Here is a 26,130-nt window from a genome sequence, read left to right as displayed (position 1 = left end):
CTAATACAACGGATAAATATCTCAGCCCAACGTGATGCATTGAAAAGCTCAGAACGTTACTGAAAACTCCTTATTAAAGTGTAAAATTAGGGACGCCTGGGTGGCTCAGCTGGTTAGGTGTCCAACTCTTGATTTCAGCTCAGATCACGATCTCACATTTTGTGAGTTCAAGCCCCCAGCCAGGCTCTGCGCTGGCAGCACGAGCTTGTTTGGGATTGTCTCTCTCCTCTCTCTCTGCCCCACCCCCACTTGTTCTCTCTCTCTCTCTCTCTCCAAATAAATAAACTTAACAAAAATAAAGTGTAGAATTAACATGTTCTAGGTTCTCAATTAACCTTTCTTAAAAATGAGGATTAATTTTCTTAAAAATATAAATGAATTTACAATTAGAGTAAAAAAAATGTTGTTAACTTCTCGGTACAAAATTATATTATGATGTGCTTAGCATAGTGTATGTATCTGCAAATTTAGTCTTGCAGTAGATGCTACATGCCGGTAGCCGAGAGATTAGTTGTGTTATTTGCATTGTAATCTGATGAAAAAAAAGAAGCAATGAGTTTAACCAAATAGAGAATGCAAAAGGAATTTCAGTAGTCTTCAGAAGGCCTCAAACTCAAATTGCAAAGTGGCCCAAGTCTTGAGCAAGAGTAATGACATGTGGGCATGCCACTATGATGCTCTGTGTACCTACAGATATTGGATTAAGATGAATTTTTCTTCTTTTCTTTTTTAACTGAGAAAAGGATTCCTAATGGATTTGTTCATGATATCTTGAATCACAAACTGAAGAAGAAGGGTGTGTTAAATTTTTTATTAATGTTCCCATAGTTTATTAATTAGTAGAAGATTCTACATACTTAAATTGTTATTAGTTTTCCCTGAAAAGCTATTATTAAATCATATGTGTATATGGGTGTGTGTCTCCATATACAGGCAATTATATTGAGAACCATGGGGTTAAGGGAAGATAAAAAGCAAAATAACGACTTTCAATTTCTTCTTGACCTTGAATGTACTGAGGTTCCCGAAATAGCACAATATGCAGTGAACACAATAGTAATATAAAATGTAGATAAAAATGTAAAGCGGTGCAATCAAACAGATATTAGAATTTAAATCCATTTAAGACTTTATCCTCAAAATCATGTGTAAAAATCAGAGAATTCATATTAAAAGGAGCAGACGTAGTTCACCATCAAAGGCATTTCTTAAACTGATTTTCCTCACATCAGGTGGCTTTCTCTGGCCCTCCTCCCACTTTTTTTTTTTTTTTTAATCAAGCCTAAGGAAACCTATAGTGAAGTTCTCTAATAACAAAGTATAATGGGGCCTCCTACACCACTGTATGTTGAGGGCTGTCTATTCTATTTTTAAAAGTCTCCAGGGAAGGAGCTTCTAACTTCCTTGTGAATCTATGACTTCGTACCTGGCAATCTTCCCCTCCCTGGGTCCCCAGGCTGGTCTTCCTCCCTTGCTTAAGAATTTATTATAGATCAAATTATTTTAGGGTTCTGAATATATTGTTATATTTAAACGATACTTTCCCCCAAAGGGGCTCAATTAAAAGAGTGCAGGATGTCTGTACAGTGGAGTGCTATCTCCCAAGAAAGGTGTTCAATTAATATAAATGGGGGAGATTCAGAGGATAAACACAAGTCAAAACCTCTCGGATGAACCCTTTCAAAAGTTTTGCAGCAACTGGAATGTGAGGTATGTCTTCTTTCTTCTGATTCTTCCTGGCGTTATGAAATTATGTGCTAGTGAAGGCAGATGATCCCAGCCCAAGTCCTGAGACTAACCTTGGCCACACTGTTGGTTAGTCAGAGGGCAATGATAGTGCTTCCTTACCTTATGTTTTTATGTGCATTAATTAATATTTGTATGGTATTTTCAAAGATATCAAATCTTATTAGGCTCTCTGAGTTTGATACTGTTATTACTCCTCAAGGTATTTTTATGGCCATTTTCCTTCAAAAATTAAATAAAACTGGAGAAGAGAATAGAGTTCTATTTTGTCATAAAATTATCGCGACATTCAGGAGGAGATATAAATATTGAAATTTTTCAAATGTCCCATATTTCTCTTAATGTTCTCTATTACCTTTATACTAACGTTATATCTTCGAAAAAATAGCAGCACGATATAACTTGGAATTTTTAAAAATACTTCTAATGTTGGGGCGCCTGGGTGGCTCAGTCTATTGAGCGGCCGACTTTGGCTCAGGTCAGGATCTCGCAGTCTGTGAGTTCAAGCCCCACATCGGGCTCTGTGCTGACAGCTCAGAGCCTGGAGCCTGTTTTGGATTCTGTGTCTCCCTCTCTCTGACCCTCCCCCGTTCATGCTCTGTCTCTCTCTGTCTCAAAAATAAAATAAATGTTAAAAAAAAATACTTCTAATGCTATTCAATACTATTCTTAAATTAATGGAAATATCAGTTAGGCTCTCTAATGAATGTAAACAGTGAAAATGTTAACTTATGCACTTATGTTAACTATTTGCTGTTTACTTTGCTTTTGGGAAAAGGGATGTATCCATTTTGTGTTTTATGTTTTCTTGTAAATCATTTATAAAAGTTTTTAGATCAAAAAAAGATTAAGATTCTAATTTTTGTATTACATCTTTTTTATTAGAATGCACGTGAGAGCAGATTTTCAATTGATCTCACTTAAAAAAAATTTTTTTTTTAATGTTTATTTACTTCTGAGACACTGAGAGACAGAGCATGAGTGAGGGAGGGGCAGAGAGAGAGGGAGACACAGAATCCGAAGCAGGTTCCAGGCTCTGAAGGTGTCGGCACAGAGCCCGACATGGGGCTCGAACACACAAACTATGAGATCGTGACCTGAGCTGAAGTCGGATGCCAGACCGACTGGGCCACACAGGCACCCCTCAATCGATTTCACTTTTGAGGATTTCTCCTTATTCTTGTAAGAAAAGAAAGTTATCTTTGTGATGAGCAAGGTATTTTTGTCTGCCAATATGTTGGTAACTGGCTACTTTCAATACTGCAGGTCAACTTGTTTTCCCGTTTGCCATTTGTTTAGGGAAGGGATTTACAGTCCTGTTTGTCTACACTAAATGACTGAACTTATTAATGGAGCTCAAGGGAGAGTGGGGGATTTTTGCTGTTGTGTGGTTTGTCTTTTGTCTTCTGACATGCTCCCACAGAAACAGAACAAGTGTACTTCTCCATATAAGTTTTCTTTTTAAAAATTTTTTTAACATTTATTCATTTTTGAGACAGAGAGAGACAGAGCATGAATGGGGGAAGGTCAGAGAGAGAGGGAGACACAGAATCGGAAACAGGCTCCAGGCTCAGAGCGGTCAGCCCAGAGCCCGACGCGGGGATCGAACTCACGGACGGCGAGATCATGACTTGAGCCGAAGTCGGATGCCCAACCGACTGAGCCACCCAGGCGCACCACTCCATGTAAGTTTTAAAGGTGTCAAATATAAAGTATAATAAAGATGAATTTCTTCTCTTTTACTTCTCTTCCATTTCAGTTATTAATATTAATAATAATATTAATATTATTTTAAACCAATGATTCCGGAGGTGCCTGGATGGCTCAGTGAGATAAGCTTCTCACTTCGGCTCAGGTCATGATCTCATGGTTTCCGGGTTTGACCCCACATTGGGCTTTACACTGACAGCTGGAGCCTAGAGCCTGCTTTGGATTCTGTGTCTCCTTCTCTCTCTGCCCTTCTCCTGCTCATGCTCTCTCTCTCTGTCTCTCAAAAATAAATTTTAAAAAAAGTTAAAAAATTAATAATAATGATTCTGAATTAAAAAAAAAAAAAGTATCCGGATCATTGTTTTCTGTTCTGTCCTTTATTTGCACATGTTTCTGGAACCCCAGAATGCTGGCTAGTGTTCAAGGAAGTGTTTCAGACTTTCTGTGTGCTGTCTCCTATTCTTTCTAAATTTCTTGAAGATTTTTTATTTTAATTTCAGTATAGTTAACATACAGTGTTATATTAGTTTCGAGTGTCCGATATAGTGATTCAGTAGTGATTCAGTAGTTCTACAGTTACCCAGTGCTCATCAGGAAACGTGTACTCTGGATCCCCTTCATTCACTTCACCATCCCCCCATGTGGTCCGCTGTACTTTCTCACCTCCATCCGACTCAGGAGGTGGAGGCCGGAGGACAGAGGCTGCGTGTTTGTTTTCCCTTTTGCTTTCTAAACACATCTTAGAGCTAGATATGAAGAGCGTTCGTATTAAAAGGAAAAAAGTAGCAGGGGGCTGTCGTTCATTGTACCAAGATGCACATAATTTAGCCAAAATTTCAAATCACGGCAAATAATGGATGCAAAGTTTCCCCTTTTTTCAGAGGGGGAAGGAGCAGAGAGAGAGAGAGAGAGAGAGACAGGGAGAGAGAGAATCCCAAGCAGGCTCCATGCCCAACACGGAGCCCGACATGGGCCTGATCTCAAGACCATGAAATCACAACCTGAGCTGAAGTTAAGAGTTGGATGCTTAACCGACTGAGCCACCCAGGAACCCCCAAAGTTTCCCGTTTTTTATGTTTTTCTGTAATGCTTAACTATTGTCCATCTCGGGTCTAGTACGTAATTTCCATTTTTCATCTTCACTTTTAAGAAAGGATGATAATTCTTAATTTCAGAAAACATTGTTGAAAATGCTTCATATTTCTTTTTTTTTAAATTTTTTAATGTTTATTTATTTTTGAGACAGAGAGAGACAGAGCATGAACAAGGGAGGGTCAGAGAGAGAGGGAGACACAGAATCTGAAACAGGCTCCAGGCTCTGAGCAGTTGGCACAGAGCCTGACGCGGGGCTCGAACTCACGGACCGCGAGATTGTGACCTGAGCCGAAGTCGGACGCTCAACCGACTGAGCCACCCAGGCGCCCCCAAAATGCTTCATATTTCTTAATGAAATGTGTCACATTAGTGCAAAAGCTTCCCTTAGTCACTCTTCATATTGTTCAAATACCTTTTATCTTTTTTTTTTTTCAGTAATAACTGAACAGCTTCTGAACAGATTGTAATGGAGAAGCAGTGAGATGGGGGAAGAAGGAAATATTATTTGTATATTGTTTTATATAATTTACTTTATGCATTATGTGTGTGTGGGGGTTAAATTTCTTAAAATAAATTGGTTCAAACTAAAGTCACAATTCTCAGTGGATTAATTGAGCAGTTGGAAAAGATATTATTTAATTTTTTTCCATTAGAATGCAATTTAAAAGGTATTCCTAATTGCAGTAAATTTTGAAATAAGACTATTTACAATACTTTATTTTGTTCACCTGATATTGTAACAGGTTAAAGAATGCTTTCTTCGTTGGCATGGTAACATGTCCTAGAAGAATAAATGTTGGTAAAAATCTCGTAATTTGTGCTATTAACCAAAATAATGTTTTAAAACCTTGTTTCCTTGTATTTGCTATGTCCTTAGATCTAAAAGAAATATTAAATTAGGGTTTTGTTAGTTTGGAATATGGACCCATGACAAGGTATGTGAACCTGCTTTAGAAAAAAAAGATCATTCTTAAATTTATGTGGATTTATTGCACATTTTTCTTTGAGGTGAGCAAAAGCAAGTCTGTTATTGCTGATACAACTTGAAAGCTTATTGAGGGAAATAAACACTTCCTTTATTTCTTAACAAAAAACTGATTTTAAATGTTGGGGTTAGAAACCTACTCAACATTTTTTTTTCAACTGCTCTCGCTCTAATTCATAATTACAAGCTTATTCCAATCTCTGCATAATGAAACCACATTTTAGACCAACAGCTGTTATCTGCTTTTTCTGGTAGCCTTGGGGGCATGAATATTTTAATATTCATTTTCTATGTGCAGATAAACTAAATACTTCCTACTGGAAGTCTATCAAAGTAATCACAAAAATCTTAGTTGCTGTTCTTTCTTCCATGTAACTCATTTAAAAAAAAAAAAACTGCTCACTTTATGCTCCATTTGCCATAAACCTGAAAGTGATTTTTTACAAAACATATAAAGAAGAATATAGGGAAATCCAGAAATATAACAGATCATGGGAAAGCGTAGAGCCATAGTGTTTTGGCGACCTGAACTTCCATTCTCTTCCATTTGTGCAGTCAGTTTAAGCCTCAGCAGTTTGCTTATGGCAAATCTTTTTTAAAATAACTGGTTTTGTGTTAAAGGCTGTGATTTTCACTTATTGAAATGGTATTAGGTCTTATATGGAAATGATATGGCCTAAAGGTAGATCACCCCACCACCCCCAATCTTCCAGCATAAACTTACACACACCGTTGTAATGCAGCATACGACATATGGCAACTTTCGGTTCGGGATGGGCAGTGAATTAATAGAAAAATTAAAGTTCTATAGCCCAGTAAAATCTAAAAGTGAAGCAGCACATAGAAGGGTGGTGTGAGAACTCTCGAGGAAAAGAGAAATAGATGAATTTGTAGCTAGAGTTGAGAAGTCAATATTGGGAATGGTTCAGATGGATTCTTCCTATTTTTTAAAAATGTCTATTTACTTATTTTTGACAGAGAGAGTCAGAGAGCGCATGTACAGGCAGGAGAGGGGCAGAGAGAGAAAGAGAGAGAGAATCCCAGTCAGGTTCCACACTGTCAGTGCAGAGCCCAACACAGGGCTCAAACTCACAAACCGTGAGATCATGACCTTGAGCTGAAATCAAGAGTCGGATGCTCAATCAGCTGTACCACCCAGGCGCCCCATGATTCTTCCTATATTTATGTCTGTAGGTAGATATTTTCACCTGTCTGCATTTCAGAAGAATATTACTACTTCTATAAGCAATATTTTTGTGTGGAAAACAATCTGTGCCTTTAGGTCAAGATCAAATTATCTCATTAATGTTAAACCATGACGATCTAAACATATTTGGGGTCTGAGCACCATGATGGAAAAATAATGCCAGGAGGAGAAAAAGCCACATAAAATGCTCTATGTAATGTTTTTCTAGTTACAAGGACCAAGTTCTTCTGTGAAAGCTTATTTGGCTTTAGTGAGCACATATGTGATGATGTCCTACATGATCTTTCTTTCTGACTTTATGTTCTTGGCTCTCGGGATAACAGAACACAAACACTCAGGCTCTGGGTTTTTCAGAAACAGATGCTTCTCCCTCTTTTTTAAAAGTGGATACATTTGGTAGGTCTTGATGGTGAGAAGAGATAGAAACTTCTCATCCTTTCCAGTGCCTGTAACAGCTAAGATTTTCGTGCTCATCTCTACTTTGTACATTCCTCCACTCTCCTTGGGCTCGTCTCTTTCTTTCTCCTTCTCCTTCTCCTTCTCCTTCTCCTTCTCCTCCTCCTCCTCCTCCTCCTCCTTCTTCCTCTTTGTCTCCTTCTCCTTCTCCTCCCCTCCTCCTCTTCCTCTTTCTTCTTCTTCTTCTTCTTCTTCTTCTTCTTCTTCTTCTTCTTTTCTTTTCCTTCTTTTTTATTGTGACTTAAGAAGTCCCTTCTAAATATCAGAAAAATTCCACTTCTCTTTAGCCTATTTCTCATTGTTGTTTCTTTGTCTTCATGTCTTAACAGACACTTGCCTTTCCCTCCACCATTTTCAATGGAGTCCCAGCTTCTTCAAAGATCCCTCCAGAATCCTGCCCTTTCCCCCTACATCCCTTATTTTTCAAAGTCCCTCAAGTGTCTCTCTACCCACTGAAGATTATCACTGCTGCCCTGTAGGGCTTCCCACATTTGGTTTTTATATTCTTAAGGATATTCCTAACATTTACCAAGCAATTGCTCTGTGCTGATGTGCTACTAAACACTTTGCATGCCTTCCTTCCTTCATTTATTCCCGTCCTTTAGAGGTCTGCTGTTATTATTTCCATGATGTAATGGAGGGGAATGAAATGTACTGGGGTTGAATAACTTGTGCAAAGACAAACAGCAGTGAAGTGGTTGTTTAAGTGGTATAGCTAGGAGGCAAAACTGGGTCCCATCCAGAACTCAGGCTGTCAGTCGTTACGAGCACACGAGTGTGTTTACTCTCCATCTTTGTCAGTGACACTGGCGTTCTTACTGTCAGTTCATCAAGTGCTGTGAATTCCTAGCTTCAACATTCCGGCACTCAGCTTTCCTGTACAGGTGCCATAACTCTGGGACTGCACACAATAGTCCATCCCTGGGCTCTTCACAAGCACGGAGTCTTGGTCTGCCATTCTCTCTCTGTTCACCTCCACTGAACCTGCTTCTCAGTGTCTGTCTCTCATCCTCATGACCCACATCTCCTCTCATTTTGCCCACCTTTTCACTTCCTTTGACTATTTCACCTTCTCCCACCTGAACACTCTGGCAACCTCAAGCTTTGATGCTTCTTACCCATCAGTCTAGATTCCTAAAGTCTCTTGTTTTTTAATGAGCCTTCAGTATCAAGCCCCCATCTAAAATAATTCCAGAAATTACTCTACTCATGCCTCTCTTTAGATTAGTAGAAACAAAGAAACGATTCCCAGGGTATCCTGTGACTTTAAATTCTGTTTCCAAGAAGATGTGCCTCCCGCTGCAGTTTGGCACTTGCTGCTTCTTGGAACTTCTTCTTCTTATCCCCTTTGAGTCCTTGTTGCTTTCTCCTTAGGCCTCATTCCAAACCTGCTTTCATTTTTTTCTCTTTCTCCCAAGCCAAGCTTCATCTCAGCAGGGATCCACTGTAACCTTCGCCCAACCGTCCCTGGCTTGGTGCTAAGATCTTACCGCATCCTGTCCACAGTGGCACTTGCCCCCCTCATATATGCTAAGTTTTGCCCAGTTTTTATTTTGGGACATTTTACTCTGAGGCTCATTTGTTTCCTTTACCACATTTTAAGACTTTCTTATTCCAAGAAAGACTTGCCTTCATCCTTGCCCTCAAGCATACTTGGGCTTTCCTTTCTTAAAAAGTTCTTCACTTGACAGGCTGCCTCATGTAGCCACGATGGGATTTCATTTTCCCTTGACCGCTTGCTGTTCTACAATCTTTTTTTAAATCATATTTATTTATTTTTGGGAGAGAGAGAGAGAGAGAGAGAGAGAGAAAGCAGGGGAGAAACAGAGAGAGAGGGAGACAGAATCCGACGTAGGCTCCGGGCTCTGAGCTGTCAGCACAGAGCCCGACGCGGGGCTGGAACCACGAACCAGGAGTTCATGACCTGAGCTGAAGTTGGACGCTTAACCGACTGAGCCACCCAGGCACCCCTGTTGTTCCACAGTCTTAAATAAATGTCCTTAACTCCCTGGGTCTGTCCTCAAACAATCCTGTTTCTTTAATTCCTTAAAATGTGACTTGCACACCCCGAATTTTGCTGAAATGCAGTCATCCATGAAGTTATTTTTGCTCAATATTTCTTTTGTTCTCGTTGCTGACGTCTCTGTGAAATTTGGTAAGTAAGCTGCAACTTCTTAACTAAAACATGTTCTTTTCTTGACTTTCGTAACATTATTAAAGTTTGCTCCTCCCGGCTTTGGCCAATCTCTTCTGTTTATCCTTTAATGTTTTTTAAACATTAATCCTAGGAGCTCCCATTTTTTATTTTTATAATAATTATCTCCTAGTTCAGCTTTAAACGGCCCTGTGATATTCATTTAAAAAAAAAAAATCACGGTTTCCATGCCCAACTCTCTAGTTACACAGGACACATTTTCACTTGGTTTTCAAGCCACCATTTCTTCGAGGTCTAGAATTGAAATCATTCAGAAGTCATACTTTATTCAATTATTGCTTTCCAGGATGTAGCAACTGCCTGCTACTTGATAGGCACTCATATAGTTTCGTTTAATAGTACTAGGAATGCACATTATCGAGAAGCTACTCTACTGTCCTATAGACAATACGATAGGCACTTTAGATATTGCATTTAATATTCTCAAAAGTCCTTCAAGGGCAGGCTCGAGGAAACCCCTAATGACTGTTTACCCCAACCTTTACCCACAATTCCTTTCTCTGAAGTCACGTTCCAGCCAGGGATGGCCCAGTGCCACCATTCTGGGTAATACAGTATGAGTGAAAGTTTAAAGGGGCGGTCTTCCAGAGAAGCTTTGGCTTTTTCTCAGCTCCAATGCCTCTTTTCCCCCTTTTGCCCTTTCCGTTGCTGCTTTCCATGTTAGAACATGGATGTACTAACTAGAGATACTGCAGCCGTCTGGTGAATAAGAAATGCAGATAAACCTGGGTCTCTAGTGGCGTCTAGTTTCTCTTCCCTCAGATGCTACATTTTAGGTCAGGGGTATCAACGTTCTCCAGGTAACTATACTCAGCTCTTGTATTCATCTTGTTTCACACCCCCCAGCTTCTCATATTTGGATTTCTGCTTTAATTTCGTGACTCATCTGATTTCAGTCTCTCCCCACACCGCTTCATGGTGGTTACGACGGCCACGCTAACCTTACTTACAGAGTTCTGAAGTAATGTTAAGAATACAGATGGAGGTGTTCGTTAGTGCTACAGTGGTGATCATATTGCAATACCCAAAAGTACATCCTGTAAATGTATCCAATCAGCACATCATACACCGAAAACTTACATGATGTTGTAGGTTAATTATATCTGAATAAAATATTACATGTAATAAAATGTGTGGATGCCCCTAGCCAAAAAATGATGCTTTACACTTACATAGAGCTGCTATACAAATTTATACAGAACTTATATAGTGTTCATTAATTGATTAATTATGCTATTTAATCTTGATTAAACTATGCAAAGTGTATTTTATTATCATCATTACTGAGAAACTGAGACTTACAAATGGCCAAACCCATACCCACCACCAGTAAGTGGCTGACTTAGAAATAGAATTCAGGTCCCATGACTCAGGATTAAGTGCTTTTAAAACCACATTTCTCTTCTCACACTGCTTTGCAATTTATTTTTGGGCTCAAGAGCCTGCTGGAGTTACCAACACTGTGACATATTGAGTGCATTTTAAGTAAATTTTCCCAGAACCTTTCTCCTTTCTCCACATGTAACTTTTTTTCCTTGACTCTCCAACATAACTCCCCCATGTTAGTCAGACTAGTTTAAATATAGTTTCTCAAGTCTGTTTATGCTGTTTTTCTGCTTGATATCAGTACTGTAAGCTTGGCTCAAATTCCACCTCATCCATATAACTTTTTTATTTTCAACCTAACTAATTTGGGCTACTCTTTTTATATTTATGTAAAATTTCTTAGCAATTGACCTTAAACTCTCTTATATTACTTTCTAATAGTTTTATGCGTTGCTTATTTATTTATTTATTTATGAGAGAGAGAGAGAGAGAGAGAGAGAGAGAGAGAGAGAGAGAGAGAAAACATGTGTGGACAAGTGGGGAAGGGGCAGAGGGAGAGGGAGAGAATCTTAACCCATGCCCAGTGTAAGCATGACTCAGGGCTTGATCTCATGACCATGAGATCATGACCTGAGCCAAAATCAAGAGTCAGACACTTAACTGACTGAGCCACCCAGGTGCCTCAAAGTTATAGATTCATTTAGATCATGTGCTTGAGGACAGGGACTATGAGTACTTTACTATATCCTGATAGCATTCTAAATCTAATGCACAGGCCTGAAAGAAACATGCTAAGAATCACTGAACACACCATTTCTTGATTCCTCCTCCCTCCCTCTCTCTCTTTTCCTCCCTCCCTCCCTTGCTTCCTTCTTTCCTTCTTCTTTTCTCACCCCCTACCTCCTTCTCTCTTTTTTCTTCTTTCATTTCTTTTTATTTCATCATTTGAACTGCTGAGTGATGAATGAATTACGAATATCCTACCTCTTCTTACCGTTGTCACATGCAAACTACCTGATAAATCATGAACCGTATCAGCTGACTTCAGCCTTCTGTGATCTATTTTGTTTCTGTTGTTCCATTGAGTCAAATCCATTGCCCCAATTTTTACTACAGTCTTTTAAAATAAATGAATACATACATCAGGAAAGAAACAGATATAACAAGCCCCTCCCAGTATTACATGTAGATGTCCATATTTCCCACCCCCACTGTTGCAGTTAGATATTTGAAACAGAAGAGAATTGAAAACAGAGAAGCAGGACCAACTATAGAATGCTATCATAAAAAGGCTCATCCATCTTGGATGTGCTCCGTATTAAACTTATTGTGAGTACATTTCTAAGATGGTTTTGAGTTCCAGAAAATTACTTGGGGACATCACATGTCCATCCACTTTACTGCATAGGCACATAAAATGGTGTGTGGAAAACTGGGTTGTCCTAGGACAATCGTGTGTTGAGTTCCAGCTCTGTCTCTGATGACTTACGTGACTTGAGATGACTATCTTTTATTTTTTATTAGATTTAACAAACATTTATCAAGCATTAACTCTGTGTAAGGTGATGCATAGGACAAGGTGCAGTGAGACATTCAGGCACAAGCAAAACATTTCTATAGAGGCAGATGGTAAAAGTGTCAGAAAATAGATGCTATGCAGGCAATCATCATGCTAAGACAGAGAGAAGTTAATATAACACAATGGACTGATTTAAATATTTGCTAATTTGACCACCCATGGCCAGATCCCATGTTGGAAGCAATATGGCTTCCTTCAACGCTGGCAGCTTTATTGTCACATGAGGTCAAGTTACTGCCTCTTTCGATAGCATCATGATGGTTTCCATTTTCCTGTCTTTTTGGTGGAAAGGTGTTTATTTGCCTCATGTTTTCAGTTAGGTATTTTAATTAAGACTTTATGATCTCCAAATGCCCAGAGAGCCACCTTTGTTTTCCATCTTTTTCTCTTGCATACTCATGCTAATTAAACTCACTAAGCCCTTGACTTGGACTTTAGACCTTTAGGAGTTCATGAAACCCTTAAAAGTATATGAGAAATTTCCAAGCGTATGTATATGTATGTTATTCTGGAAAGAGTATCCAGCATTTTCCATCCCTTTATCCAAAAGGTTTGTGGTTCTATAAACATTTTAAGGATTACTACTTCAAGAAGCAATTTTCCATGTTTGCCCAGCAGCAGCTGGGATATTTCTCAGTTTTACTGGACATTAGCCATTGCTTCAGCATGTTTGTTAGCACGTGGTCACACATATGCATACTTACGGGAATTCATTGCCACAGTATTTATTATGACTGTGCTATCTCATATTTTATCACTTGGATTGTTCATATACATGGTGGGTGTGACCAACACAATTGCCTTCTTAATCCTATATGAAGGAGATGTGGGAGTGTTTTCTCCCTTCTCAAATCCAGGGCAGTCTAAAGGTCAGCCTGTCCTTCACACGTCAGCTGGAGTCTAAAGGTATGGAGGCAATCACAGTGACTACTTGTGAGCAGTCTTGACATCTGGAAGCAAGTTAGGTAGCAGAGTTTGGAAACTCTGGATTGGCCTAGAAGTCTTTGATTGAGGGTGAGGAGCCTACTAATCTGCATCCAATAGGACTTTGTCTTTTGGAGCTCTGTCTGACCTCAGGTGAAGGAGTCCCCACTGCATTGCATCCAGAAATGTTGATTTCAAGATGCCTATTGGGCATCCAGTGGAGATTTTGATTAGGCAGTTGAAAATATGAGATTAGATCTTAGGAGGAAGTCTGCACTGGTGATCTAAAATCCAGGGTCCTCATCCTATAAAACCAATGGACTAAGTGACATCAATTAGGTACTAAGCATTAATAAACAGAGGTCTGAAGACCTTTTCTGAATATCCCTGGGGACCTTCTGAACGAGTCTACTTGAAGGATCCTGTATGTGTTCAACATCCAGGAGTAAGGACATAATGAAGGTACAGCAAAAGTACCTGAACTGTCACCCCCCCTCCCCCCATAGCTTGCTGTATTCTCTCTCCCACTTTCCTGTATTTAGCTTTAATAGCATAATGCAACCCTCACCCTGGTTTGTGAGGAAGTCTTTGTCTTGATGTATCTCTATGGCCCTGATCCTTTTGTGCTAACTTCCTCTTTCTCTGTGGGATGGCTAACTGCAGAATCATCTCATTGACCTACACGTTGTGGCCATTTCCCACTCTATCTTGTGCTCTCTCTAAGAGAATGGGGCAATCTGCTACTGAATGGAGGCCTCAGGCTTTGAGTTCATGCACAGTTCCTAATGCTGGACCCTACAGGGCCATTCACTCTGACATCTGTCTACTTCCAAGGCTCTCCACCCTTAGGATATTTCAGGGGCATACTTTAACTGAAAGATCAATTTGTTTTTCATTCATCCCTGGAATGACCTCCTTCTAGACTCCACAAAAAAGTTTTAAAACCACAGGGGCAGCCAAATCTCCAATGGGTCTAGTGTTTGCTGGTGGAACAAATAGCACACAGACCTTCAATCAGCCCAAGCTTCTCTTTCCTTTCAGAAAGGACATTAATTTCTCAAGATACTCGATTTCTACGAAGTGAAGGTTAAAACTGATTATTTCTAGATTACAATGTTTCTAGAGAGTTTGTTAAACTGTCTCAATGTAGTGATTTCATATTGTGTTATGGATATTTGGCTTTCTGGCTTATCCAGTCCTGCAAGATAGTGTCCCCGATTTCCCTCTCCTTTTCCAAAAATTATCACAATACTTGATGTCTTGATTTACTTTCTTGTGCACTACAAATCTAACAGACAGGTGTTCATAGAATCTCAGGTGTTACTGAGAATTTCTCCTTAAATCCAAAGTCTTAGGTTATTGCCCCAAAATATAACCCATGCAAAGTTGAGCTGCTTGTATAATAACTTACTCATTATCACATTCAAAAGAAACACCAGTCTGGAAATTTAAATCTAGATCATAGAACATATATTAAATGGTGATTATATTGCATAATACAGAGTAGCTCAGCTTAAAAGTCCTATGCCCAATTTTCCCAAAGTTTGCAAGTGAAGTGTTTTCTTGATAATTGTGCAATAAGAAGAATAATTAAACTTTCCCAAACAAAAACAAAAGTGAAACAGAAAGCATTAAAACCAATGAAATGTAATAGGTAAGGTTTATGTGGCTGCTGTAGTCATTCATAACTGTCCATTAAAAATTTTGTTTCCAATTTACAGCCTTTTTGTTCTGAGTGATTAGTGGTATATTGAACAAAGGTGATACATTTCCATTTAAGAAAATGCATGTTATGTTAAACACTTTTTACCAGTTTCTACTGGGTGAAAAATTCCATTTGAAAATCACATCTTTACAATTTTGTTTCTATTTCTATATTATTGCCATCAAAAGTTTTCAATATTTTCACTCTGTGAAAATGGGCAATGACAACTTGAGCCCAATTGTCACTCAAATTTATAAGAAATTAACACTTAGAGATGAACTACATTTGTACTGGTTTATCTCCCAAAGTCTCTGGAATCATTTCTTTATGTTGGATCTTAGCAACAATGGAAAGTCCTTATATCCAATCTCTTACCACTTTCTCTTCTGTTTCTTGCTTAGTGTACCCATATTATTTTTTCCTCTCATCCAACAAATACTACTTCTTCCCTGCTTAATGACTGCTGTCCACTAGGTTACTGCAAAGATATGATATCAGATTGTGAGCTAGGTGGATAGTGAGGCAGTAGAATAGTAGTGAGGATAGTGCAAGAGGAAAAGCCATAGCTTTATGGAAACTTGTGGGCAATGAGAAATTGAATATGAATTAAAGAGACAAAATTAATTGGAGTGGGCACAAGAAGTCTGAAGTAAATGCCAACAATTATATCTTTGATGAGGGAATTAATATATTGCTGTGGTCCACAAATTCTTGGCATCACTCCAGGTGTGGTATGTATCACCTTGAGTCTGGACTCTGCTTGATCAGTAGCATGAATGCGGCCATGTCAGTTTCTAGGCCCAGGCCTTAAGAAACTGGTAGCTTCCACTTCCTGTCTCTTGGGACTGTGACTTAAAATCCAGCCACCATATTGGGAGGAAGCCTAATAAGCCCATGCAAAGGCTACATGTGGGTGTTCTGATCAATAGCTCCAGTGGAGGCTCCCGCTGACAACCAGCATCAACCACAGACACATGTATGAATGGACCACCATATGACTCCAGTCCCCATCTGGTCAAGTACTTGTAGCCTCCCCCGTTGACTGCCCAGATATCACAGAGCAGAGGCAAGGTGCAGCTAATGCACCCTTTCCTTAATTCTTACTCACAAAATTTGCGAGCACAATAAAGTGGTGGTTGTTTGACACCACTAAGTATGGAGAGATTTAGCTACTTATTTTTTATGTAGAAACAGTAATGGAAACAACCGGTATCAGGAATAAGTATGCCACAACTGTTCAAACCCTATCTTCTTTTAATTGATATAAGTCATCTGAAAATCTCAAGTATGCTGCTGTAGGTCAAAAATGAGTGATTTAAGCTCCTAGACTTGCAAACTTGCAAATGTTTGACTCTGAACAGATGCGATTCCCTTTGAATAAGAAGAACTTATTCTAAAAATTGTTAAATTGTAAATAGATTTTCAAGCATGAGGTTATTTCTTTGATGGTGACCTTGTCACCACTTCTAAACGTTTTTGATAAGGGGATCTTTTAAAATCAGTAGACTGCAGCTTGTGGCTGAGGTATCTAGATAGTTTAGGTGGCCAGCTTTGAACTCCTTTATCGTGGTGAAGTTGAAAGAAATGGCTTTACTTCTACCAGTAGGGTCTTCTGCCAAATTTAACTTGTACATTTCTAAATCACTTACATATTTTAAAGGATTAAAATTAAAGATGAGATTAAAAACGTTCCTCTTGGCTTCAAAGGGAGAACCAAAATCTCCACAGAGCCTAACTGACAACCTCCTTTGCTGTTTGAGAAAGGGGGAGGGGGAAACAAGGATTTGACATTTTTTTGCTTTTCTTCTTCTTAACCTCTTGTTTTCCAGCCAGGGTTGTTCTGGCGCAAACATTAGGATGTTGAGATAAACTGTGATGTTTACCTTAGCTTTACTCAAACCTAGGGTGACATTTAAGAAATTGATACTGAATATTTGTCCATTTCTGAACTTGGCTCTGACTCTAGTCCTTAGGAAGGTGGTTAATTTGACATGTTGTGGCAGAATTAATTTTGTTGCCATAACAGTAACTTTCCCCTAATAAATTTTTCTCTCTAGAGATTTCAACACTTCAAAAGATGATACAGCATACCTTTTGCAAACCGGAGGATGATAAGGTTTCGTGTAGGCAATGGAGCCAGTGATTACTTCTGAACCCCAGCATGTAATTATGGAAGAAAGATGGGGGGGCTTTCAACATGTTTCTGGTAGCAACACTGAAGGTGGGGAGAAATGTCAAGTCGGGGTTGAGGTTCAAAGTTAGGAGCTGGCTTCCAGCTCTGCAGCTGCTATAATTACACAATTCTGTACATTGGAACCATTTATCTTCTGCCAACTGTGGTAATTAATTTTGTCTTTAGTCAGTGGAAGGGGGATTGATCTTCTCTTTATGAAAAAGTTTCTCACGCAAATGTTTTCCAGTGTTGAAATGTCAAATGGCTTTTCTCCTGTTTTACAGGTACTTACTGGAATCTGAGCTCACGCGTCTCTGAATCCATGACTAATGCAAGTCAGAACCAAGTTTATTGATGACGGCCCTTTTCCTCCTTAGGGATCAAAGTTTTCCAATGTATATACTGATTACGGCTCTCAAATTAGCTCTAAGCCTATTTGCATGTAATGCAAGAATCGCTACCTATGCAGGTAAGCGCCTGTTCGTTGCATAAACAAGAAGTATAATGTTTTGCAGGTTTACATTTTCTTTAAAACCTTCTTGTCCCTATGCTTAACAGAATTATTTAACCCAAATGCATCCCAGTGGACTTGTAGAGTAAAGTTAGCATTTAAAAAGGGCTTGTCACTGGGCAGCTGTATCTCAGTTCCAGCAAACTTGGGTCGTACCTTCGAACATTCTACCTCCCAAAGTTCGCTTGGTCTAATATGAGAGCATATGAGAGCATTTTGATGTAATTTTCCTGCTGTGAGTGGAGATATGATTATGAAAAAAATAAAAGAGGGAGGGAGAAGAGTTTTAAAGGACATGGGGGAAATGTTTATGAGCTGAATTATAAGCTATATTTTGTTTTTTACAGAAAATCACTGTGAATTAAAAACAGTATTGCATTTTCGTTTGATTTTTTTTTTCCTGGGTGTTCAAAGTTTTTGAACGGCAACTGTAAAAGATCACAATCGTTGAACGAAACTGAAATTCACCTGTGAATTTATCCTAAGAAATTAAAGAAATCAAACAATATGGGTGATTGGCCAAATGGGACTGGGCTTGAGGATAAAGGGAAATTTGGGAGTGGCTGGGGGTGAGATATCGTGATGAGAGGATAAAATTGAGCGAAAGTTTAATTTTACATTTTTTTTTTCCCTGAAAATTTCCGTGAACTTCTATGTATACTTCTATCTAGCATGGTGTACAAATTTCAGACCTGGAAGGGTAACCATTTCAGTGCTTGTACTTCTCTAACAGTAACGTGAATATGAATCTTCTGGGGATCTTGGTTCTGATTCAGGGGGTCTGGGTTGAGGCTTGAGATTCTGCATTTCCAGAATGCTTCCTGGAACCACACTTTGAGCACCAAAGGTCTTGTCCCCTCTCTACTTCGCCTTCTGTCTACAGATGAACATAACGAGGGTAGAGATACTGAGTTTCCCAAGGTGGCACAGGTACTTAATGGCAAGGGTGTGAGGAAGACCAGGTCTTCTGGTTCCCCCAGTCCACTATTTTACTCATGGAACCAGAATTGTCCAGTCTGGTTCTCTTGGTGAGAAGCTATAAACATCTCAATGCTCTTTGCAGAATATCCTTAAACATTCAAATGCTGAATTCATATTACACAACTCTGTGCTCAGTCAGGTAGCATCTTATAACAGACTCTAGTGACGGAGGTCAATTATTTAATTTGAGCAGTGAATGTGTCAATTAGCTCAAGAACAGGTCCAGAGTTTATGCATACTGAAGGTTACATAATTTGAGGAGTTCTCTTTAAGAAAATTATCCAAGGTTACAAATAAAAATTAATGGGAAAATTATTTAGTTAGAATATTTATTTAGAATGGGAAAAGAAATGGAAGAAGAAATCCCAACAAATAACTAGAACATTAGAGGAGATTTATGCCTCTGTCTTCTGAGATCCTTTAGGAAATTTACCATAAATATTTACAAAAAATGCTTCCTATTTGCAGCCTAGAACTTACTCCCAGTACTGTCAAGAGCCTGCACCAGTGAGTGGTCTTAAAGCTCAACCTTCATTAACTTCATAGTAAAGCTACTTCTGATCTGAGGTGAAGTTTGAGAATCAATGCTGTCTCCATAAAGTGGGCTACAGGGGCCTCAGGTGATGTTCTAAGGGGTCCCTAAGACCCATTCCAAATTCATTTCATGGAGGGAATAATCAATGTGTTCATCCTCCACAAGACTAGACCTCTTGAGATTGTTATCTAGACATATTCTACCGTTAGTATCATAAAGGATATTATGTAAATGCTCATTCAGCTTCATTGCTTACTCAGAAGGTAGAAAGAGAAGCCAATGGAAAACCTAGGGAGGCAAGAGAAAGTCAAACAACTCTAGCAATTGTACCAGCTTTAGAACTTTCTGTCATCTGAGCTCTATTGTTTCCACTGTATTCTTTTATCACCCCAGTTATGACCCATTTCTTGCTCCTTTGCTAATGTTCAACACTTTAGGTCAGCAGGATATTTCTAAGTCACTGAAACTATAGCATTAAACTGTAAAACGTATAACCAAAATATTGACGAAAACAATACGCGTGTGTTATAGCACTTCTGAATGGTCTCAGAAATTCCTATTCTTAATTTAAAACTACCTTAGGTTTACTTTTTTAAGGCACAAAACTCTGTTTCAAAAGACATCTGCTCTGTTTTACTTTCCTATACTAGATAATCCCCCTTGTACTACAGTTTAGCCGGGTTTCAGCACAAAAATATGATGAAGCTAAAATTATCAAAGACCATGATGGATGTTTAGAAACCTTCTGAGAGAAAAAGCTAAGAACGTTACACATTTCTTTGGTATTGATATTATATGATGAATCATAATAATACATTTCAAGACCTTAATCTTGTCTGTTTGTATTTATTTCACTGGGATATGTAGTTTTGTTATATTCAGTGTTCATGTCGGTTATGGTGGATGTTATAGCACATACATATAAAATTGATTTACGGTTGAGGATGATTTATTCAAACTAGACAAACACCCACATTAATTTATACTATGAAAATCAGCTTTGATTTTCTTTTTGTAGCCAACTTGGAAAAAAAAAATCTGGTGAATCATTTAGTCTCAGAGTTTGCTTTATGAGCGATTTTCTCTGGGAAAAGAAGGGGGGACCTTCTGCTAAATTGGGGATCTGGGCAACCAAGCATCTCTAGGAGGAACAAAGGAAAAGAACAGAGGGGCTAATTGTTTAATTAGTAAATGTCTGCTTGGTTAATGACATATTAATGAGTTTTTAAGACCGTCATATCATTTACCATAAAAGACCCATGTGCCTATCCCTGGATGTACTGTATAATTAAGTAATGTGGCCCAGAGGAGTTAATCATTTAAAACCCTGTCATCTTTCTCAAGTTTTCAGATAGAAAAGCCAGCACAGAAGGCACCTGCCAGGTAGAGTCAGGGTGGCACATAATTTTGAACTAAATTGTCTCTGTGCAACGGTTACACAGTCAGATGTCTGCCCAGAAGCAGAATTTTTTTTTTTCTTTTGACAACTGAGAGAGCTGCTAAGATACTGATGTTTGCTCCTTGGCAGTGAGAGTGTAAGTTTGCAGAAGAGGGGCCATTTGAGCTGCTTTTGAGTACTTAAAAGAGTAGAGAGGCTCAGAGGACTTGATAATTCTCGAATTGTGCTATCCAATATGGTAGCCACTTGTCACATGTAGCTGTTTAAATTTCAGTTAACTAAGATTAAATAAAATCAGAAATTCATTCTCTAAATCACATTAACTACATGTCCACTGCTCAAAAGCCACATGTGTGTAGTGTCTCCTTTATGGGCAGCATAGACATAGAACATTCCCGTCATCACAAGGAGCACTCTTGCACTGTGCAGCTGCTGAATGCAAATAGTGGGAGCTGGGAGGACAGCATTAAATAGCATTCACCTCACTTCTACCCCCCCCCCTTTAAGAGCTGGAGAGAGAGTGCATTCTGCAAACCCCAGAAGGTCAGCCCAATGCTACGTGACTAGTTCACATCCTTCTTTCATGGGCAGGATCCACATCAGAACACTTGCAGCCATGTGTTTAGACTAGAAAGTGAAAATTGACCTTACCACAGCGTACACAATTTGGGGGATATAAATTATGCCCCTATTGGTAAATTATAGAGCTTAGTACCACAATGAGCGCTATGGAATTTTCAAGCCCAGCTCCTTGTTCTAACCTGCTTTGCTCAGATCCTGCGGATCGGCTCGTTTCACACCAACACGATGGAGTACAAGTCAGAAACTGCAATCCCGCTGCTCCCGCACATGTCAGTGTGGTTTTCCCTTGAGTTAAATCCTGTGTCTAGAAACATTTGAATGTCTTAATTTTCTTGGACCTTCCTCATAAATAGGAGTTGTCCAAATGGGTTAAACAATTGACACACCATTCCCTTTTCCTAAGACTCTGACCTACCATCTGATTTCTTTTTTTTTAATTTTTTAAATGTTTATTTATTTTTGAGAGAGAGAGAGAGAGAGAGAGAGAGAGAGCGCATGAGTGGGGGGAGGGGCAGAGAGAGAGGTAGACCCAGAATCCAAAACAGGCTCCAGGCTCCCAACTGACAGCACAGAGCCGGATGCGGGGCTCGAACTCACGGACCGTGAGATCATGACCTGGGCTGCAGTCAGCAGCTTAACCGACTAAGCCACCCAGGTGCCCTCTACCATCATTAATTTTTCCTTCTGTCATCCCTCTTTGCTCTCTCCTCAGCCCCTATTATTCTAAATATGGTGGCTATTTGGGGGTCATTATAGACTTAATATCCTGTGAATGGTGATTACGCACGTAAGCCAGTGCCACCCTATGCAGCTGGGGAGCTACGCCAGTGCGTTATCAGAGTAGAACTGCTGGAGACTCTCTCCTTGATCTGCTGGTTCATGTTAAAATTCATGTTATAGCCCATGACCCCTGCATTATGAGCCTTTTGCTGGTGCTATGTCATATTGGTGCTGCTTCCCCAACAAACCTGACACACAAGCTTCAAATAGTTTAGGCTGAGAGTGTCTCACAGCTCCCCAGATTCGCAGAAATCACAGAAGCTTTCTAACTCCTAGGGCTCCAACACTTTCTTTGTGTCATTGGCAGTGAAAGGACATCAGTCAACTCACTTTCAAAACTATAGCCTACCTACCATCTGATTTTCTTTTTTTTTTTTTTTTAGTTTTTTAAAATGTTTATTTATTTTTGAGCTAGAGAGACAGAGAGAGAGAGAGAGAGGGAGCATGAGTGGGGGGAAGGGCAGAGAGAGAAAGGGAGACACAGAATCTGAAACAGGCTCCGGGCTCCGAGGTGAGAGCACAGAGTCCAACGCGGGGCTCGAACTCACAAACCATGAGATCATGACCTGAGCTGAAGTCAGACGCTTGTGGCTGAGAGAAGCCATCCATCCTTGTGGCTGAGAGAAGTCCTACAAGAACTATCGTGCAAACATCAAACACGTTACCGTAAAATCCACATTGTATTCTTCCTCTTTCACATCAGGTGGGGTAGATCATTGCTCACATATGTTCACTGTCTCCTCACTTCATCCATGGGAAGAGTATAGTTTTTCTGCCTCAGGACCTGTGACTTCTTTTGTCTCATGGTGGATGGAGTGTTCTTTCCCACCCTTGATTTGGGTCTTGGCCGCATGTTTTACTTTGATCAAATGGATGTTATCAGATGTTATTCTAGCAGAAGCATAAACTGTGCTTGCTAACACGGGCTTGCAATCTTATGCTCTACCTTTCATCACAAGAGGAATATGCTTTGAGTAGCTTTTCCAAGAGGATGAAGAACACATGGAACAAGCTGGACCCAACCTGAAGTGTAGACTCAAACTTAGCTGAGGCCTAGCCTGGATCAACTCAACTGCAGCTGGCCTGCAGATACGTGAATGACAAATAAGTGCTTAGTTTTATATGTCACGGAGATTCAGGATCTGTCCACAGCCGAGACATCAGCTAGACTCTTCCTTTTAATTATCAGTAGGACAATACTGGTTCTGTGTGAAACAGTCTTATGGCAGCTAGAGCTACCCTGCCACGATGGTCTGATCTTTCTGACCTTTATGCTCTAATGGTTATGAGACACCTGGAGCCAGAGCGGAGGAAGTACTTGCCTATTCAGTCCCATCTTTATATGATGACTGTGGTAGAAGATAGAAGATAGTTTTGAGTCAGGTATGAAATGCAGAATTGGGCCATGGTCCTGGTTATTGTTGAGCCCATAGGTGCTGATATGGTTGTGGAAACCATTGGAGAAGTTTATATATACACTGTTTTCGCTCTTTTCAGGACCACGGTGCAGTTGAAAGTCCCTACTCTTCTTGAAGTCATCCTTGACCAATTGCTTGGTTTTCACAATAACTTGCAAACAGAGGTGACATATGTTATGTGTTACTTCTGGGATGAAGCCCTGTCTACCAGTGTTCAATTTACCTTCATGTTTCCCTTGCTATTGTGACTGGCCACTTTCCACATGGTGGAGGATGGTGCTATGGAAGCCAAATTCAGAGCTGATGGGTGTTTAGCATGAAATGAAATTATACATTTGCAGCTATAACCACTGAATTTGTTTTTCTTGCTAAAGCACTATAACCTAACCTATCCTGACTCTTGTAATTCCTTGTATTCAAGATGATTGAAATCTAGTAAAGGGGATTAGACAGATGGCTATCCAAAGTAATATGAGACAGCACCATATTTACAGTTCAAAATAGATTTTATCTGAATGCTGAAAAAGGGAAATTGTTTCTGACCAAGGTGATCAGGAAAGACATGATCAGAGATGAATAACTGAGCAGTCATTTGCATATGATAAGATCTGGATAGACACGCGGTGGGAGGCTTTGGGTGGAGATGAAATGGGAATAGAGCAGAAGAGCCTAAGGCAAGTTTCAAACATGGCGAGCCCACAGATGAGCTGGCAGTCAGGCCCTTTAAAGCAGGGTCACTGCACATAGATCAGCAGGCTTTCAGTGCAGCATCTTATGCTGTGGCCTCAGTATAAAGGCCAACTAATAGAAAAAACCAGATAAGTAGACCAAGGCAGAGGATGGGAGAGCCTTGAATGCCAGTCAAAGAAATTTGACCTGTGTTTTGTGGGCAATGAGAATCATCAATGTGTTATGTGTGGGGAGGGCATCACATCAGAGCAATGTTTTAAGACTGAGCATGATGGACAGGGGGGAAAAAAAAAAGAAAGAAAGGTGTTTCTAGAACTTTCTATCCGTCTGGCTTTGGCGAGATGGTCCACTGCAATGAGTAGAGAGTAAGATGATGAGAGGCTGAAATAAGACTCAGGAAATGGGAATATAGAGATGTACATGCACTTCTAGAGGGAAATGAGTATCACATGGTTGTTAGTGTATAGCCTCAACCATTTACAGGCTGTGTAATCTTAGGCAAATCACTACTTAACCACCCTGAGCCCCAGAGTCATTACGTGCAAAATGGTGATAATATGAGTACACATTTCACAGACATCTTGAGGGGAGTAAATGAGAAAATGTATTCATTCCACTCTAGCGCACATAGTAAGTCTCCAGTAATTGGAAGTTACTATTATTTAAAATAATGGCTATTTTGTTTTTTTCCAAAGAGTATTACAGTTAATTTTTTTTCTATTAAGCGTTAAACTTGTTGTTTCTGTGTGATATTTCTTTAGAATAGAAAGACAAACTTCCTCAGAATGTTAAGCTATCAAAATAAAAATGAAAAAAAAAACACTTTTCTGTTATTTCAATATCACCCTTCCATTAGACCAGAAACACCAAGTAAGCATGACCATCAAGGCAGTTTTTTCGTGCAGTTGGTAATTCCTTTGAAGGCCCGGAGGGAGGTTGGTAGGGAAGAATACTGAATAGGAAAGCAAACAAGATTAGGTCAGCACCCAATCTCCCTTTGGGGGGGATTCACAGAACTGTTTTTGTTTGAATAAGCAAAGCTTTTGCAAAAGTTTGGTTTGTTTCTCACTGAATCCAAAGTTGTTTCCCTGTCCTTCAGCTAATATTTTAAAAGGTAAAGCAAATATTCAAAAAAAAAAAAGGTAAAGTGGCATTTTAAGTAGAAAGTAGAAAAATTCATTTTCAAAAGTTCAAGAAAGTCAGCAAAAATAGTAACGCTTTCTTTAGCTGTATAAACTAAAAATTGGTGAGTTACAGCAGCGTCTCTGTGCCTGTTCTCTGCCAGGATCTATTGTGGACACATATATTCCCTTCATCGAAATCAATAAGGAAGTTATTATTGGATTTTACAAATGAAGAAAGAAAGATTTGAGAAATTTAAGAGGCTGACATAAAAATATGATTTCATTCAACACAGATTTATGACTATTTACTTTATGGCAGACCCTGTTCAAAACATTGCGAGATGTCCTTGACCAGGACACAGATATTTATTTCCAACAATTTGAAGCTTCATGGTGAAAAGATAAGTAAATAAGGAAATAGTGTCAAGAGGGCTTTGATAGCCATACTCCCAAGGGAAGTCGCCTTGGATACAGTGACCTCAAAGTTAAATCTTGCTGGAGACTAAGGGTTAGCATCTGTTAGGGCGAGAGGGCAGGACACCAGGGGAAAAGTCTGCGGTCATATGCCACCTTATGCTGTCTGGTCTTTTTCTTGCAGGTTTTATCAGAGTCTGGTAAACCCTTAACCCTCCACCACAACCATCTTGATCCAAGGCATTATTATTCCTACTGGGGTTGTTGTCATTGTCTCTTGCTTGGCGTCCCTGTTTCTGGCCCTGTACCCCAAGTCTATTCTAACACTACCAGAGTGATCCTGTTAGAATGTAGGTCAGATCAAATCACTCTGCTTAAAAGTTCCTATGTTTTCCACTCATTCAGAAAAATGAAGTGTCCAATCTGTTTATCTTATATGGTTTTACTGAATCTACCTTGCCTTCTTCCATTCAGTTCATAGCACCCTTAACTCTCTGATCTCACCTCCCATGGCTCTTCACTCTTCACTCTGTTGTACAGGCTTCCTTACTGTTCCTAAGGCACATACCTGTCCC

The sequence above is a fragment of the Prionailurus bengalensis genome, chromosome B2, assembly GCF_016509475.1.
Source record: "Prionailurus bengalensis isolate Pbe53 chromosome B2, Fcat_Pben_1.1_paternal_pri, whole genome shotgun sequence".
NCBI classification, from domain to species: domain Eukaryota; kingdom Metazoa; phylum Chordata; class Mammalia; order Carnivora; family Felidae; genus Prionailurus; species Prionailurus bengalensis.
This window is presented reverse-complemented; position numbering follows the sequence as displayed.